This window comes from Mobula hypostoma, chromosome 16, assembly GCF_963921235.1.
Source record: "Mobula hypostoma chromosome 16, sMobHyp1.1, whole genome shotgun sequence".
Lineage (NCBI taxonomy): Eukaryota > Metazoa > Chordata > Chondrichthyes > Myliobatiformes > Myliobatidae > Mobula > Mobula hypostoma.
Window position 1 is genome coordinate 64,924,297 of NC_086112.1, and position 13,346 is coordinate 64,937,642.

Here is a 13,346-nt window from a genome sequence, read left to right on the forward strand (position 1 = left end):
AAGGCTCTTAGAACTGACTGCCTCGATTGCTTCTTCCCACCATAAGGAGAAGAGCTGGCAGGAATGTGTTCTATCCCTCGGGTGATGGAGTCCCTTTTCCAGACTAACTCTGGGGCTAAGTCCTTCAAACATCTGAGGTGCTGGAAAAAAAATGGTATAATTTCTATGTTTATTATTGCATCTACTGATATCTACAGCCAAAATGCATCATCACTCTCAGAGGTGCTGGTGATCTTAGACCAGAAGACATAGAAGCAGAATTTAGGCCATTTGGCTCATCGAGCCCGCTCCACTGTTCCATCACAGCTTATCTATCATCCCTTTCAACCCCACTCTCCTGCGTTCTCCCCATAACATTTGATGTCATTAATAATCAAGAACCTATCGACCTTTGCCTTAAAGACTCCTGATGATTTTGCTTCCATGGCCATCTGTGGCAATGTATTCCCCACACTCACCACGCTCTGGTAAAAAGACATTTCTTCCAACCTCTATCTTAAGTAACTTCCTTGTATTCTAAGGCTGTGTCCTCTGATCTTAGATTCCCCCATTATAGGTAATATCCTGTACACTATCTAGGACTTACAATAGATCCTTGAGATACACTGAGATCCTTCTCATTCTTCTAAACTTCAATAAGTACAGCCCCAGAGCCATCAGACGCTACTCATACATTAACCCTTTCATTCTTGGGATCATGCTTGTGAACGTCCTCTGGACTCTCTTCAATGCCAGCACATCCTTTGTTAGATAAGGGGCCCAAAACTGCTCATAATACTCCAAGTACAGTCTGACCAGTGCCTTATAAAGGCTCAACATTACATCCTTGCTCTTATATTCTAGTCCTCTCAGAATGAATGCTGACATGGCATTTGCCTTCCTTTCCACCGACTTAACCTGCAAGTTAACCTTTAGGAAATCCTGCGTGAGGACCCCCAAGACTCTTTGTAATCTGATTTTTGAATTTGCTCCCCTTTTAGAAAATAGTATACACTTTTATTCCTTCTACCAATGGGCATAACCATACTCTTCCTCACACTGTATTCCATCTGCCAATTCTTTGTCCATTCTCCTGATGCAAGTTCCTCTGTATACTCCCCACTTCCACAACGCCACTTTTCTGTATATCATTCGCAAACTTGACCACAAAGCCATCCATTCCATCATCCAAATCATTGATATATAATGTGAAAAGAAACAGTCCCCTGCAGCTCACCACTAGTCACAGGCATCCAACCAGGCAAGGCCCCCTTTATTTCTGCCTGCCAGTCAGCCAATTTTTCAATCCCTGCTAGTATCCTTCCTGTAATAACATGAGTTCTTATTTAGCAGCCTCATGTGCAACACTTTGTCAAAAGTCTCCTGAAAATCCAAATAAACAATATCCACTGACTCTCCATTGTCTATCCTGCCTGTTAGTTCCTCAAAGAATTCCAACAGAGTTGTAGGACAACATTTCCCCTTAAGGAAATCATGTTGACTTTAGTCTGTTTTATCATGTGCCTTCGAGTACCCCAAAACCTGATCCTTTATAATAGACTCCAACATTTCCCCAACACTGAAGTCAGGCTAGTTGACCTATAATTTCATTTCTTCTGCTTCTCTCCCTTCTTAAAAAATGGAGTGACATTTGCAGTTTTCCAGTCCTCTGAAACCATTTCAGAATCTAGTGATCCTTGAAAGATCATTATTAATGCCTCCACAATCTTTTCAGTTATGTTTTCCAGAACCCTGCGGTGCAGTTCTTGTGGTCTAGGTGACTTCAGATCTTTCAGCTTCCCAAGCACCATCTCCTTAGTAATAGCTTTGATTTCATTTATTACCAACAGAGCTACCTCATCCCGTCTGCCTACCTGCCCGTCTTTTTACACAATCTATCCAGTATGATTGGATGTTAAGCTTAGCAACGATTTAGTGATATCCACAATATCATACCTACCTATTTCTAACGGCGTGACAGATTGCCTACCTTATTCTGTATACAGTGTGAATTCAAATATAACACCTTCAGTATTTATCACTGTTTTCAATTTTTCCTCCATGTTACTGAAAGTTAAACTGTTATCCCTTTCTAAACGTTTTTTATTTTTATTTATTATGGAGACTTTTGTAATCTCTCCTGCATTCTCCTTCCCTTTTACTTTATCTTTAGTTTTCCAAACTTTTGAACCCACCTCCCTTCTAATTAGTTCAATGATATACTTCAACCCATCCCACTGACTGCAACTTTGACCGATCAACTGCCTGTCCTTCCTCAAAAGACTCTCTACCCACTGCATCAACTTGTACACCAACTGCTCCAACCTCTGCCTTACCACTGTGGTTCCTAGCCCCCTGCACAACAGGTCTGGCAGATATAACCCATCCTTCTTGCTCAAGTCATACCTTCCCCTAAAGAGAAGTTGAAACAGTACCTCCTCACCAGTTCCCCAGCCACACATTCATCTGTCAAATCATCGTATTCTTACCCTCACTAGTGTGTGGCACAGGCAGCAATCCAGACATTACTACCCTGGAGGCCCTGCTTTTCAGTTTTCTACTTGATTCCCTATATTCTCTCTTCAGGATCTCATCCCTTTTATGTCACTGGTAGCAATATATACTATGATTGCTCACCCTCCCCCTTTAGAATGCCATTGTCCCAATCTGAGTTGTCCCTGACCCTGTTTCCTAGGAGGCAATGTACCATCCTGGTGCCTCTTTAACATCCAGAATCTCCTGTCTGCTCCTCTATCCTCTATCACTGCTGCACTCCCCTTCTAGTTCCTTCCCTTCCAAGCCACAGAGCCAGACTCGGTGCCAGAGATCTGATCACTGTAGCTTTCCCCAGTAGTTAATTCCCCCAACGCAAGAGTATCCAAGGTGATGTGCTTATTATTGACGGGAATGGCCACAAGGGTACTTTGTTATGCCCAACTATTCCTTTTCCCTCTCCTGACAGTCACCCAGCTGCCTGCCTCCTGTGTTTTAGAAACATAGAAGATAGGTGCAGGAGTAGGCCATTCGGCCCTTCGAGCCTGCACCGCCATTTATTATGATCGTGACTGATCATCCAACTCAGAACCCCGCCCCAGCCTTCCCTCCATACCCCCTGACCCCCGTAGCCACAAGGGCCATATCTAACTCCCTCTTAAATATAGCCAATGAACTGGCCTCAACAGTTTCCTGTGGCAGAGAATTCCACAGATTCACCACTCTCTGTGTGAAGAAGTTTTTCCTAATCTCGGTCCTAAAAGGCTTCCCCTCTATCCTCAAACTGTGACCCCTCGTTCTGGACTTCCCCAACATCGGGAACAATCTTCCAGCATCTAGCCTGTCTAATCCCTTTAGGATCTTATACGTTTCAATCAGATCCCCCCTCAATCTTCTAAATTCCAACGAGTACAAGCCCAATTCATCCAGTCTTTCTTCATATGAAAGTCCTGCCATCCCAGGAATCAATCTGGTGAACCTTCTTTGTACTCCCTCTATGGCAAAGATGTCTTTCCTCAGATTAGGGGACCAAAACTGCACACAATACTCCAGGTGTGGTCTCACCAAGGCCTTGTACAACTGCAGTAGTACCTCCCTGCTCCTGTACTCGAATCCTCTCGCTATAAATGCCAGCATACCATTTGCCTTTTTCACCGCCTGCTGTACCTGCATGCCCACTTTCAATGACTGGTGTATAATGACACCCAGGTCTCGTTGCACCTCCCCTTTTCCTAATCGGCCACCATTCAGATAATAATCTCTTTTCCTATTTTTGCCACCAAAAGGTGACTACCTCTTGTGTAGCTCCTCCTATCACTTCCTCATTCTCCTGCATGAGCCAAAAGTCATCCAGCTGCAGCTCCAGTTCCCAAACACATTTTTTAAGGAGCTGCAGCTGGATGCACTTCACGCAGATGTGGTTATCAGGGAGACTGTAGATCTCCTAGAGTTTCCACATTTCACATGAAGAACACCCCACCGACCCTGTACCCAATCTTCCCGCACTATCTGTGCATGAATAGACAAAGAAAGAAAGAAACATCAGAGGCATTTCCCTCTTCTCAACCCATCTTCTGCCCTATCACTTCTTTCTCCATCTCACTGCCAAATTAATTTAAACCTTCCCCAACAGCTGCGGAAAAGCTGCCCGTAAGAGGATTGGTCCCATACACTGATCTTCATTCAGTGAGTGAGGGGGTACTGACAGTATATAACATACAGCAATAGATGATGAGGTTGTATAAGGCATTGGTGAGGCTGAATCTGGAGTATTGTGTTCAGTTTTGGTCACCAAATTACAGGAAGGATATTAATAAGGTTGAAAGAGTGCAGAGAAGGTTTACAAGGATGTTGCCAGGACTCGAGAAACTCAGTTACAGAGAAAGGTTGAATAGGTTAGGACTTTATTCCCTGGAGTGTAGAAGAATGAGGGGAGATTTGATAGAGGTATATAAAATTATGATGGGTATAGATAGAGTGAATGTAAGCAGGCTTTTTCTGCTGAGGCAAGGGGAGAAAAAAACCCGAGGACATGGGTTAAGGGTGAGGGGGGAAAAGTTTAAAGGGAACATTAGGTGGGGCTTCTTCACACAGAGAGTGGTGGGAGTATGGAACGAGCTGCCAAACGAGGTGGTAAATGCGGGTTCTTTTGTAACATTTAAGAATAAATTGGACAGATACATGGATGGGAGGTGTATGGAGGGATATGGTCCGTGTGCAGGTCAGTGGGACTAGGCAGAAAATGGTTTGGCACAGCCAAGAAGGGCCAAAAGGCCTGTTTCTGTGCTGTATGGTTTCTATGTTGAAGGAGCTGATGGCCATCTTCCTTCTGGAACTATTGTAGTCCTTTTGGTGAGGGTACTCCCACAATGTTTTCGGGAAAGTGTTCCAGAATTGAGTAGTGATGAAGAAATTACTATGCATTTCCAAGTCAAAGTGAGGTGCATCAGGGAGGGGGACCCGCAAGTGGCAATTGCCATCTGACTGCTACCCCTTGCTCTTACTGGGGGTGAGTTTGTGAGTTTTGGGGTTGCTGTCATAGTGACCTGATGAGTTAGTGCAGTGCAGTTTTTAAATTGCACCTACCACAGTCACTGTGCATTGATTTCAAAGGTACAATTTAATGTCACAGAAATGTATACAATATACATCCTGATATGCTTTTTCTTCGCAACCATCCACAAAAAGAGAGGATTTGGGGTGAATTTTGAGATTGTCGGGTCTCCCACCAAGTGGGTTCTTTGTTCTTCTTGATGCCGAGCTGGAGAGAGCAAGCAGACAGAATTTCTGACAATGCGATATATATGAGGAATTCTGTGGTAGAATAGCTTTGGGGTGTCAGCAAAGTGACTCACTGCGGAATATCCAACCTCTGGCAAGTCTGAAAGCCTAATGAGGCCCCAGAGTCATTTTACTGTGTTGTCTGGAGCCGTGTCATCAGGGGATTGCAACTTATCCTTCAGTCCCCTGAGTGTCTGTTCTGGTGGGGCAGCGTTGCTATATCTTCAAGTGTGCTTTCAGCAAATGCAGCCACAGTACGATTAGGTAGGCTTCGTATTCAGCAAATCAACATAAATAGAGGAAACCAAGCAATTGAAAAGCTGCCAGAATGTAGTAAGACATCAAATGATTGTGTCTTAATATAAAGAAAACAAGACCTTCATTTACATTATTTTACTGACTAATCAATATGTAGCAAAAGAAAAGCTCTTGCATCTATTTCTGTTTCTGTTTCTGAGAATTTTTCTTCTGAAAACTTTGAGTAGCTAGTTTACAAATGGTTAGCATTAGTTGCTTACTCCTATAGACTAATTAAGGAAAAAGAGACTGCATCAGGAAATTTACCCCTTGTTACCTCCTTCCACTTTATTTCCTGGAGCCCAAGGCTTTATCCACTTTCAACATGATGTAAATATACACTGCCACATCCAGTTTGGCATTACTCAATCGCCTTCAAGCCATTGTAAAGTGTAAAATTTCCAGAACAATTGTATTACATTTCCACACCCTAGGAAAAGAGACTAGCAAAATAATTGGGACATCTTAGAGCCAAAACTGGGAAAATTTCTAACTGGAGCAAAGAAATGGCTGAGGATAAAACAAATAGAAGATAGAATAAATGGAACAAAGATGGAGTTTAACCAAGGGTCTAATGATAAGTAACAATCTAAAAACATTAATATAATTAAAGAAAATAGCGGGCATAAAGGTTAATAAGTCCTCTGGGCTTCATCGTTTTGTAGCCCAAGATTCTGAAAGAGATACTTTAGTGAAGATCTCTCAAAGTTCACTTATTCTAGAACAATCTTAGCAGGCTGGGAGGTAAGTCTTTATATAAGAAAGAATGAAGAAGAGACATAAGACATGATGGCAGGGTGCATTGAAAATCATAATATGATTGGGCAGAGGTAGCATGGTTTTATGAAAGACAAGTTATTTATTCATTTATTGAGATACAGCACGAAATAGGCCCTTCTGGCCCTTCCAGCCATGTCACCCAGCAAACCCCCGATTTAATCTAAGCCTAATCATGGAACAATTTACAATGACCAACTAAACCTACCAAGTTTGGAACGTGTGAAGAAACCAGAGCACCTGGAGGAAACCTACGCGGTCACGGGGAAAAAGTACAAACACCTCACATGCAGTAATTGAACCCGGGTCGCCTGTACTGTAAAGCATTGTGCTAACCACTACACTACCATACCACCCCTCATTGTTTGGTGACTGTCTTGAAGTTTTGATAGGGTGTAACTGAAAGGATAGTTGAAGAGAAACTAGTGGAAGTGACGTTTCTAGATTTTTAAGAGGAATTTGATAAGTACAACAGAAGGTGCTCTAAGAAAATAAGATATATAGATATGGTTAAAGGGTAATAAACACAAAATAAAGAACTTAAGTCTTTTTGAGTTTGTCAAGTGTTACCAGTGGGACACATCAATAATTCAATTTTTACCATCAGGGATTACAACATAGAGAGTGGTTTATGTATGTTTGTTAATAATTCAAAGCTGGAGAGAGAGGTGTCAGAAGTGTGGGAAAGGTACTGCAAAGTAGACATAGAGAAATCGACTAATGGGTACGTCACAAAATGAAGAACAGCCAAAATCAGAGTCAGAATCAAGTTCAACATCTCCAGCATATGTCGTGAAATTTGTTAACTTTATGGCAGCAGTACAATGAAATACATGATTGAAATTGAAATATTTTTATTGTCATTGCATAGTACAATTTGTCATGCACCAATACAGAGAAAATGAATTTGCAACTCTCATACTCAATGCTATAAAACAACAAATGAAATAAATAAACAATAAATAAACCAAGTAACCAGCCAGTACAAGGAACGTCCAGTGGTACAAAAACACAACTCAGATGCCTGACAGCCATAAAACCGTATTAAAGTAGCAATATAACAAATTTATGGATGATGCTTGATCGATCAGTTCAGAGCAATTATAGCTCTGGGGAAAAAGCTATTTTTCAGTCTGAAAGTGTGGGCATAGAAAATCTTATAACATCTGCCAGATGGGAGAAGTTCAAACAGATGATTGCACGAGTGTGTATTGTCCTTACAGATGCTTGTAGCTTTCCTGAGGCAGCGAGAGCTGTAGGTGTCCTCCAGGGCTGGGAGCTGTGTCCCGATGATCTTCTGTGCGCTAGAGACGATGCGCTGAAGTGCTTTCCTGTCAGCTGCTGTATGGCTGAGATACCACACAGTATGTTAAGATGCTCTTTATGGTGCAGTGGTAAAGGGTCACCAGCATCTGTTCAGGCAGATCAGCTTTCTTCAGCGTCCTGAGCAAAAACAAGCGTTGCTGTGCTTTCTTAACTATTGTTGTGGTGTTAGTGGACCATGTAAGGTCTTCTGAGATGTGTATTCCCAGAACCTGAAACTGGACACTCTCTCCACTATGTCTCCGTTACTGTAGACTGGAGCGTACTCGTCATCCCGTGACTTTCCGAAGTTGATAATTAGCTCCTTTGTCTTTGCTGTATTAAGAGACAGGTTGTTCTCTGAGCACCTGCTCACTAAGTTCTGTATCTCTGCTCTGTACACTGATTCGTCTCTGTTGGAGATCAACCCGATCACTGTTGTGTCGTCTGTGAATTTGACGATGGTATTTGTGTTAAATGCAGGTACACAGGGGTAAGTGAAGAAGGAGTAGAGTATGGGACTCAATACACAATCTTGTCATGTACCAGTGTTCAGGATAGTAGTGGAGGACAGGTGAGGGCCCAGTCTCACTGCCTGTGAACGCTCTGACAAGAAATTCAGGACCCAGTTGCAGAGTGATGAGCTGAGGCCGAGCTGGTGGAGTTTGGAGATGAGATTGCTGGGGATGACGGTATTAAAAACAGAGCTATAATCAACAAACAACATCCTCACGTATGTGCCCTTTCCCTCCAGGTGTGTCAGGGCAGTGTGAAGAGCTAATGAGATGGCATCTTCCGCAGACCTGTTTGCTTTACAGGCAAACTGGTGTGAGTCCAGTGTAGCAGAGGTAGTGACTTTACTGTGGGACAGGACCAACCTCTCAAAGCACTTCATTATTGTTGGTGTGAGGGCAACCGGACGATAGTCATTCAAATTGTTGGTGTTTGTTTTCTTCAGGACAGGCACTATGATGGCTGACTTCAGGCACTTGGAGACCGTTGCCTGAGATAGAGACAGATTGAAAACTCTCGTAAAGACATCAGCCAGTTGTTCAGCACAGACTTTAAGTACCCGTCCTGGAGCTCCATCTGGGCCTGCAGCTTTTCGTGGATTGACCGTCTGCAACGTGCGCCGTACATCATGCGTGCTCAGTGTAAGAACCTGTTCATCCTCTGTGGCCGGGATTCTTGCACTCCTCACATTGTTAATTTCACACCGACCAAAGAAGGTCATGAGAAATAAATAGAGAGGAAAAAACTGATTTACATTAAAATATATATATAATAGTTACATTAAAATATGTAGTGCAATAAAACAGAAATAAAGAAGTAGTGAGGTAGTGTTCATAATGGAGTATATAAGAAAAAAGAAAACTAAGTATTATGGGACTTGAACATACCACATTCCTGCGATCTCGTAGACATAACTGATGCGTTGGGCCTCTGCTAATCAATACTAACACAGTTCGATGGTGAAACAGGTTCAAAGGACAATATCAGGACTATATCAGTCTTGGCCTGAAATGTCCACTGTTTATTCCAATTCATAGAAAATTCCAGAGCTGCTGAGCTCCTCCATCACAAAGTGTGTATTGTTCTAGATTTCCGGCATCTGCAGTACCTCTTGTGTCAAAGAACTATAGGTCAGATTCAGCTCCTATTTTATATATCCTAATATTGTGTTCTTATTTCAATTCCTTCTCTCTCTCGCAACAAACAAGCTGCTGGAGGGACTCAGCGAATCAGGCAACATCTGTGGGAGGAAAGGAACTGTCGATGTTTCAAGTCAGAACCCTGCAGCTGGACTTAACTCTCCTGCTTAGCTTGCAAGAAAAGATGTCTCAGTAAGGGAATAACAAAGCAGATTTCAAGGATTCAGTGAGGGAGAAGGAATACTTCAAAGCCACTGCAGGGGGTTTTATTGGAGTATAGTTAGAGATACCCCATGAAACGTCTTAGTTGCTATGTGATGTTATGTGTCTGTAATGAGAGGGTTAAAAACCGATCTTTTTACTTGGAATGGAGTTCTCCGCTCACTGTACTCATAATGAGCAAGCCTTTTCGAAAGATAAGCAAAGCATAAGGTCTTGATTCATCCGTGAGGTCTTGAACTATACAAATGTTAGCCTTTATGGGAATGTGATCACGGTTTCTTTTTTGAGGATGAGCATTTCAATTAGTAAAGTCTTGGCTGACAAGATTTTTGAAACAAGTGACATTAGTTCAGTGAGAGCGTAGAGTCCTCGCTATATATCTATCATTACAAAATAATTTTAGAATATTAGCTGACTCGTATGCACAGATTAAAAAAGAAATGCGGGCTTTCTCAATTAAATGTGTGAACAGTGAACAAGCTCATTAGACTTCTATCCTTGGACCGGAATCACGATCGGGGCCAAGGGCATCTACGAGTTTCCAGCCTAGTCATTAAAAATCAGAGCCCTCATAGAGCAGAAGGGCTCGAGACTTACTACAGTATCAATTATTCTGTACTCTGTTTTAGACTTGTTGTTTTGTTAATTTTTTGCATCACTTAGTAAAAGAGCGTGGGACTTGTTCTTTTGCTAAGCAGGAGAGCTACAGTTCCAAGAAAAAGTTTGTGAACACTTTGCAGTTACCTGGTTTTCAGCATTAATTACTCATATAATGAAGTCTGATCTTCATCCAAGTCACAATAGTAGACAAACACAATCTGCCTAAACTAATAACACTCAAACAGTTGTATTTTTCATGTCTTCATAAAACACATAGTTTAATCATTCACAGTCCAGGCTGGAAAAAGTATGTGAACCCTTGTATTTAATAACTGGCAGAACCTCTTTTAGCAGCAATAACCTCCACCAAACGTTTCCTGTAGCTGCTGATCGGACTTGCACAATGGCGAGGAGGAATTTTAGATCATTCCTCCAAAAGAACTGTTTCAGTTCATCAATATTTCTGGGATACCTTGCATGAATAGCCCTCCTCAGGTCATGCCACATCAGCTCAATTGGGCTAAGGTCCAGACTCCGACTTGGCCATTCCAAAACGTTAATTTTCTTCTTTTTAAACCATTCTGTTGTTGATTTACTCTTGTGTTTTGGGTCATTGTCTTGTTGCATCATCCAACTTTTATTAGACTTCAGGTGAAGGACTGCTTCACTGACAATCTCCTTTAAAGTGTCTTGATGCAATTTTGAATTCATTGTTCCTTCAGCAATTGCAAGCTGTGCAGGCCTTGGGGCAGCAAAGCAAGCAGACCCAAATCATGATTCTCCTTCCACCATGCTTCACAGTTGGGATGAAGTTTTGGTGTTGGTGTACAGTGCCCTTGTTTCTCCAAACATAGTGGTGTGCATTTCTTCCAAGAAGTTCAACTTTTGTCTCATCTGTCCACAGAACATTGTCCCAGAAGGATTGTGGAACATCCAAGTGGACTTCTGCAAACTTGAGATATGCAGAGATGTTTTTTTTTCGAGAGCAGTGGTTTCCTCCGTGGTGTCCTTCCACGAACACCATTCTTGTTCAGTGTTTTTCTGAGAGTGGACACATGAACAGAGACTTTAGCAAGTTCCGGCGATTTCTGCAGGTCTTTCGCTGTCACCCTTGGGTTCTTTTTCACCTCGTTCAGTATTGCACATTGCAGGGCTCCCATTCTTCGGGAAAATAGCAACAGTATTGAATTTCTTCCATTTGTAGACAATTTCTGTTACTGTGGACTGATGAACACTCAATTCTTCAGAAATGCTTTTCAAGCATTTTCCAGCTTCATGCATCTCTACAATTTCTAAAGGTCCTATGAAATTTATTTTGATCAAGGCATGGTGTACATAAACATGCAAACGCGAGAAAATCTGCAGATGCTGGAAATTCAAGCAACACACACAAAATGCTGGTGGAACGCAGAAGACCAGGCAGCATCTATTGGAAGAAGTACAGTCGACGTTTCAGGCCGAGACCCTTCGTCAGGACTAACTGAAAGAAGAGATAGTAAGAGATTTGAAAGTGGGAGGGGGAGGGGAGATCAGAAATGATAGGAGAAGACAGGAGGAGGAGGGATGAAGCCAAGAACTGGAAAGTTGATTGCAAAAGGGATACAAGGCTGGAGAAGGGGGAGGATCATGGGACGGGAGGCCTAGGGAGAAAGAAAGGGGGAGGGGAGCCCAGAGGAAGATGGAGAGCAGGCAAGGAGAGATTGTGAGAGGGACAGAGAGAGAGAGAGAAAAAAGGTGGGGAAAATAAAAATAAATAAGTGATGGGGTACGAGGGGGAGGAGAGGCATTAACAGAAGTTAGAGATATCAGTGTTCATGCCATCAGGTTGGAGGCTACCCAGACGGAATATAAGGTGTTGTTCCTCCAACCTGAGTGTGGCTTCATCTTGACACTAGAGGAGGCCATGGATTGACATATCAGAATGGGACGTGGAATTAAAATGTGTGGCCACTGGGAGATCCTGCTTTCTCTGGCGGATAGAGTGTAGGTGTTCAGCGAAACGGTCTCCCAGTCTGCGTCAGGTCTCACCAATATATAGAAGGCCACGTCGGGAGCACTGGACGCAGTATATCACCCCAACCGACTTACAGGTGAAGTGTTGCCTCACCTGGAAGGACTGTCTGGGGCCCTGAATGGTGGTAAGGGAGGAAGTGTAAGGGCAAGTATAGCACTTGTTCCGCTTACAAGGATAAGTGCCGGGAGGGAGATCGGTGGGAAGGGATGGGGGGGACGAATGGACAAGGGAGTTGCATAGGGAGCGATCCCTGCGGAAAGCAGAAAGAGGGGGGGAGGGAAGGATGTGCTTGGTGATGGGATCCCATTGGAGGTGGCGGAAGTTACGGAGAACTATATGTTGAAAGCAGGATCTCCCAGTGGCCACACATTTTAATTCCATGCCCCATTCCCATTCTGATATGTTAATGCCCCTCCTCCCCTTCTTACTCCATCCTTTATTTATTTTTATTCACCCCTTCTTTTTTTCTCTCTCTCTCCCTCTCACAATCACTCCTTGCCAGCTCTCCATCTTCCTCTGGGCTCCCCTTCCCCTTTCTTTCTCCCTAGGCCTCCCGTCCCACGATCCTCCCCCTTCTCCAGCCTTGTATCCCTTTTGCCAATCAACTTTCCAGCTCTTAGCTTCATCCCTCCCCGTCCTGTCTTCTATCATTTCGGATCTCCTCCTCCCCCTCCCACTTTCAAATCTCTTACTATCTCTTCTTTCAGTTAATTCTGACGAAGGGTCTCAGCCGGAAACGTCGACTGTACTTCTTCCTATAGATGCTGCCCAGCCTGCTGCGTTCCACCAGCATTTTGTGTGGGTTGCGTGTACATAAACAGATCTTTTTTGAGAAGAGCAGACTCTATCAGTAACCTGACTTTGTGTCTTTTTTATAAAGCAGGGCACCTCTACAACCCACAGCTCCGATCTCATCTCGTGGAAGTCAGGAACAGGAAGGGAGCAGTTACTCTACTGAGGGTATTCTATAGGCCCCCTGGTAGCAGCAGAGATACAAAGGAGCAGATTGGGAGGCAGATTTTGGAAAGGTGCAAAAATAACAGGGTTGTTATCATGGGTGACTTTAACTTCCCCAGTATTGATTGGCACCTGATTAGTTCCAAGGGTTTAGATGGGGCAGAGTTTGTTAAGTGTGTCCAGGATGGATTCCTGTCACAGTATGTGGACAGGCCGACCGGGGGAATGCCATACTAGATCTAGTACTAGGTAATCACAGATCTCTCAGTGGG